This window comes from Pelodiscus sinensis, chromosome 4 (assembly GCF_049634645.1).
Source record: "Pelodiscus sinensis isolate JC-2024 chromosome 4, ASM4963464v1, whole genome shotgun sequence".
NCBI lineage: Eukaryota > Metazoa > Chordata > Testudines > Trionychidae > Pelodiscus > Pelodiscus sinensis.
The window spans coordinates 79768677-79774676 of record NC_134714.1 but is presented as its reverse complement, the minus strand read 5'-3'; the positions used below and the strand labels follow the sequence as shown (position 1 = coordinate 79774676).

The following is a 6000-nucleotide window of genomic DNA, read 5'->3' as shown; positions in this document are numbered from 1 at the left end:
CTTGAATTATTATTACTGCACAGGCTGAGGAGCCTTGTCATCATGCGTTGAGGTTTAAAGTTCTCTCATGAATGAGAAACTGGTTGAGAAAGAGAGAGAGAGACCAAGCTTTAGGAATCAATAATAATTTTTCTATGTAGAAGGAGATAACAGTGAGGAACTTTACGGCAGTGAGAGAGAAATGGGATTTTGATGATTTTTGTGAAAAAAAATGGAGTTTTCATTGAAATAACAAAAAATGAAAAACAGCATTTTCAAAAACTGAAAAATACCTTATTTTTACTGGCCCCCCTCCCCCTATTTTGTGGAAAATAAATAAACATTGCTGAAAAAAATTAACCCCTTTTCAGAGAACACATGATTTTCTGCCAGCTCTATTCAATAACTGTCTGAAAAAGGGGATGAAAAGAGAAATATAAGAAATTTGGAGAATGACACACCATTGTTAGGTTTGTCAATTCTAAAGCAGCTTATGGAGAGCTTTAGAAGGATCTTACAAAACTAATCCAATGCAGAAAAGTGCAAGGTAATGGAGATTACAAAGAACAGTTTGAAATGTTCAGACACATTGATGGGTTATAAATTAACTGCAGCTACTCAAAGAAAAATCCAGGGTATCATTATGGACAGCTCACTGTAAACATCTGCTCAATATGCAGCAGTAGTCATAAAAAAAAAAACAAAGAAAATATTAGTCTGTAATATGAAGGAATAGCAAATAAGACAGAAAATATTTCCACATTTAAGGTTTGGTTTTGAAAAGATAGAGCAGAAAAACCCAAAAGTCCAAAAAAGAGCAGCAGAAATAGTGCTTTATCTTACACTAATTGAAATCCATATTAAACTCACTTTCATGGTGCAAGATCAGAACTATTAAAAGTTTATAAATTTTGATAACATGTCCAAATGGAGAAGAATTAAAAACTCAACAGTCAAAACTTTCAAAAGAAACTAGTAAGACATGACAAGATAGAAGGGGGGAAAAAAGATTACTAATATTCAGAAGTGAAGTGGGAGCTCTGATTTGCCCTTTCAAATAAGGAAAGATGGTTTAAACTTTTTGAATGAAAAAAGTAAAAATGCTCATTTTAAAAAACGTTTTCGTTCTTTTTAATTTTTTTCCTAGAAATCTGATAATGAAGAAAAATCAGAATTTCCACTTCTGCTTCATTCAAATTACTTGCTATCCATTCCCTCCCTTCTTTTCTAGTTGCATTTTTTTCTAAGAGGTGGGAGGGGGAACCCTAGAATTTTCAATATGTTCGTCATAATAACAATTCAGAATTAATTTAATTAAATACATTATTTCATTTTAAAAACTGTGACACAAAAGATGCCCTTGAAACTTTTTGCAACCCAGCTTTACAAACTACAACAAGAGAGAACACTGAGATAAAAATTAGCCTGTGGAACATGCTACTACTGGGTATTATGGAAGGAAAGAGGTTAGTAAGTTTCAGAAAAGACTAGAAAACTTAAAAGGACAATAATAATCTGAATGCCTACAATACTTAGGAAATATATTTTATATTCAGGGTTTATCAATCCTTATGCTTTAGTATAAACAAACCAGTCTGACTGAGATGAGAAAAACTTCCCCCATAGGCATGTTACTGCTTTATTTTATTGGGAATTCGAAGAGGAGATTTTATATTTTCTTTTGGAGCATTTGTCATTTTCTCTACATCCATGAAGATATCAAAAGAATCTGTGCAAATAGCTGATTTGTCATTTTGCTGGCTGTTCTGAAAAATAAATAATAAAGTTGTTTGGGGTTAATGCTAAACCAAATTTTTCAGAATATTTTCTTTCCTTTCTCTGGTGAGTGCCTTAGCCACCTGGCTATCATCAGAAGAGAAAGGGGTTGATTTCTCATTCTCTTCTGTTAAAGCTGTTCTTCTTTGTGTGAAATACTTAAATATTCATTAGGTTAGCAAGAAAGCACCAAAGGCTGTATGTCCCACTAGCTGTGGAATTTTTTAGGGCAGGGGTCCCCAACCTTTTCAGGTTGTCGGGCGCCAGGGGGCGTGGCCGTTAGCCCGCTGGGCGCCCGGGGGCTGCCCCCCCCATAGCCCCCGCATGCCCGGGGCCGGTGCCCCCCCCCAGCAAGCGCCGCGCGCCCGCCCCCCCTGCAAGCACCACGGGGCCGGTGCTCCCCCTCCCCCCCGCAAGCGCCGCGCGCCCGCCCCCCCTCCAAGCACCGTGGGGCCGGGGCCGGCGCTCTCCCTCCCCCCCCCCCCCCGCAAGCGCCGCGCGCCATGTGCCTGGGGCCAGGCCAGCCCCGAGCACCTGGCGGGCGCATGCAAGTGCCCCCGCGGGCGCCATGTTGGGGACCATGGTTTTAGGGAGAGGGGAGAAACTTGAATTCAGGTCCCCTGTCTTGCATCCAAAGAGAGTGCCCTGGGATACTAGATAAGAGGGCAACACTCTGCAAGTCCTCTTGTGCATTTTGTTAAAAATCAAACAAACAAATCCAGAAATGTCTCATGTCAAAATCAATTGTCTGGAAAATTTAGCAGGAGAAAAATGGAAACTATTTGAAAACTCATATGAATCAGTTTGTCAACCTAAATTTGCATTTTTTTCTTTAAAAAAGGGTTTAGGAAAAAAAGTACATTCATCTTTAATACTGAACTCAGTAGAACAACATCAGTCTGATCTGCTATGATAATCCTTCTGTTTCTACTTTTCATCGTGGTTCAGGTCCTGTGTAGTTTTCCCTCCATGAATTATTGTATTGTTGCTGTAATCTGAAATGCTTTTAGCTACCACCACCTCGATTTGGTCATCTGTTTTGGGAGGCAAGACCTAATTAGTTACAGGTCTGTGGCTTTTCAATCCAATCTCCTTTTGGTTTGAAAAGATCAAGCGTATATAGACTGCTAGAGCATATGTTGGAGGCCTTCTGTTTATTCAGGCCTGGTGTAAGAGTAAGTTGATGTGAAGTTGCAGTGTACTTTTGTTTTTAGCTTGTGTATTGCTTTTATTGTGAATGTGACTAGGGCTTGACAAAAAGTCCAGCTAATAAATGGAACTGTTTACAGGTGTTTTTGCTGTGTTTGTTTAAAGGAAGGAGCATAGCAAAACATGCAACCAGCTCAGAATTACTATGGGCAGATGAGAGTTAGGCTATAAAGTGGGAACAAAAGTGTTCTTTAAATGGTTTAATGGTTTATACTCTTAAAATATACATAAATTATTGCTTCAGTTCCACTGCAGGCCATTGATGACATAGCTCCTATGGTTTATTATATGAACTGCCTAGGGTAATGTAATTAGAACTGTATTGTGCCCCATTGTAGGTATGTTACTCCTTATAATAAATTAGCACACAACAGGAATGAGTAATTTTTATTTGCTAAGCTTTGGTATTGAATAGATATATGCAAGGAGAGGGAATTTAATTCCATATTTTATTCACACCAGGATTACAAAAAACATGCTATGTGCTACAATATTTCATAAATATAAAATGAAAGAGTATTTAATGTTTTGGGTCTGCAACATAGTGGCAAGTCCTCTATGACTTCACATGCATTCCTTACTTCACAAAATCATCCTTAGCCAGCAACAGGCATCCTGTCTCCTTAATTGACTAATCCAGCTACTATGTCCAATTATGCACATTTCAGACTCTTGACCCTTGCACTCTTAATCTTTTTCTCTGGGGAAATGTTTTGTTTTTATAAAATTAGTGCTGGTGAAAAGAGCTAGACTGACAGCCCTGAAACCTGAGGTCTTCCTTTTGTTGACAAAACATGTTCTATAAAAGCAGCAACAGTCTAAACTTTCAAATTCATAGTGTGTTGTACAAGTACTTCAAAATAATCCAGGACAAACTCTGTTAGACTGGAGTGGGTTTTCATTACTTACACTTCTACAGTACTTGGCCTTTCTGGTAAGACTGCCAGTTGTCATGGGGGTTTGAAAAATCCTTGCTTTGGGAAGCAAGCCCAGTGGCTCTGCTCTTTCTGACCAAGATCCTGCCCTCACATGTCAGAGCCCCAAAGTGCCTCCTCCCCAAAATACAAGCTGTGAGAGGATCCTGAGACCAGATGATCCCTGGCCCAGCCACATTGGGCCCAGCTACTGTCACTGGCTACCCCTACTTGCTGCCCCCCAGTGCCAGAATGAGCCTTTGTTCCCCTGAGCACCTTGCTGGCCCCAGCCCCAGCTCTGGGCTGAGACGCACCCACCAGTGACAGGCTGGCCCCAGTGCTGCTAGAAGCCTCCCTGAGCACCAGCTCCTCTTGCCCTGAAGGCCCCCCCCACCAATGAGCGGCCAGCCCCATCAGTGCCCAGTCAAGCCTCCTCAGTCCACTGGCTCTCTGCATCACACCTCGGTGCCTTGGCCTCAGGAAGAGGAATGTGTTGAGCAGTAGGGACCTTTAGGGGTGACTGATGGAGTGAAGGAGGCTTTGGGGATCTTGGTGACATGTGGGGGGAAGGCACAGCAGCCCAGTTGTCCCAGCAATGGGTCAGCAGTAGCCCTAGGAAAAGCAAGCCTTCCCTGGTCTATTATATCTGTTGCCCGTAATAGCTCTCTTTATCATTAGAATAAGGCCACTAACTAATAGGTGATGAAAAAGGCATCTAAGTAATAACTTTTGACCATCAACTTTCTTTTGTTGAGAAATGGATTTCATCATTTAGAATTCCATCAGATCTATTGGCATTAAGCTCAATGATCTCTCAGACCTTGACTATATGGCTGACGTTCTTTAAGTACAGAGCCCTGACAGGTTTTGCAAGGTATGCCAAAAAATGGAGGAAAAGTTGGCTGAATTTGCCCTCCTTGTTTAGTAGTCAATACAAAGCTGCAAAATTTAGCATTAGATCTATATGTGACCCTAATATTTTTGCATAATGAAACTATCAGAGCAGTCTCTAACTTTTGGGTTTTACATGCACCAGTTCCTCCAAATCTCAGTTGAAGATTCTCCATTGGCTTGGCACTGTAGTTTCTGCCATGGGTTGTTTACAATGAATATGGAATCAACACTATCTTGGCATGACAGACATGGTCAGGATCTATCTGAGCTATATTCTCTCTGCACTGTGGTACATTGACATTATTCTGCTCAGACTGGGCAAAGCTGGAAGCTTTCCATACAATATGTCAGCGTTTATTGAACATTGAGAGGAATGACTTCATTTGTAATGAAAATGTTTATGGTCACTCTGGTTTACAGACTACCAGGATCATTGTCTGCAGATGATATCTTTTGCTTTTCTGACCTATTGTGAGAACGCCACAAGATGTTCTGTTGGATGCCATTCTCCAGGTGGCTTGTAATATCCAGGATAAAATTGCACTAATCAAGGAATGGAGATGGCCCAGGAGCAGAGCCCATATTACATGTTGGACTCTCAGCATGTGAAGCTCTTGTGGACTTTAGAATGGACCAAATGGTCAATCACTCCAAATGACCATTTGGCTAAGTATAGAACTTCCAGTGATTCACATCAGTGACCAGGGGAGCCAACAGACCATGAAGGCACCTAGCAAAGTAAGGGGTTGGACATCTCCACACTCCCTGAAGAGGCAGGGCTTTGGGCAGAAGGAGTGGGGCCAGGAGCAGTCAATCCTCCGTGCTACCTGAAGTGCACCATATCGGCCCCCCACATTTCTTCAAGCTGCAGGGAACATGCACTGTGGCACTCTGGCAGTGAGTTAGATCCCAGGGCACAGATGCTGGAGTGATGTCACCACTACTGGAACACTTGAGTTCTGGTGCCTGTATTTCAAGACTGGTGTTAGTCAATTGAAGAGGTTTTAGCTTAACAAAGAAATAGCTAAGGGATGTGATTACAGTCTTATGATATCTAAGAGGGGAACAAATATTGGGCCTTCTTTGATCTGGCAGAGAAAAGATTAACACTATCCAGTAGCTGAAAATTAAAGGTAGACAAATGCCAACTGGAAATAAGATGCAGGACTAGGTAGCACTTTAAAGACTAACAAGATGGTTTATTAGATGATGAGCTTTCGTGGGCCAG

General features: G+C 41.4%; 1 long non-coding RNA gene across 1 annotated transcript in view; it reads right to left on the bottom strand.

The window, feature by feature from the left end:
- Positions 1-1609: 1609 nt before the first annotated feature.
- The window catches only part of LOC142828995 (uncharacterized), a 48682-nt gene continuing 44291 nt past the window's right edge, over positions 1610-6000 (bottom strand). Inside the window, exon 3 of the long non-coding RNA XR_012903207.1 lies at positions 1610-1745. This is a non-coding gene — a long non-coding RNA (uncharacterized LOC142828995). The remainder of the gene's footprint in view (positions 1746-6000) is intronic.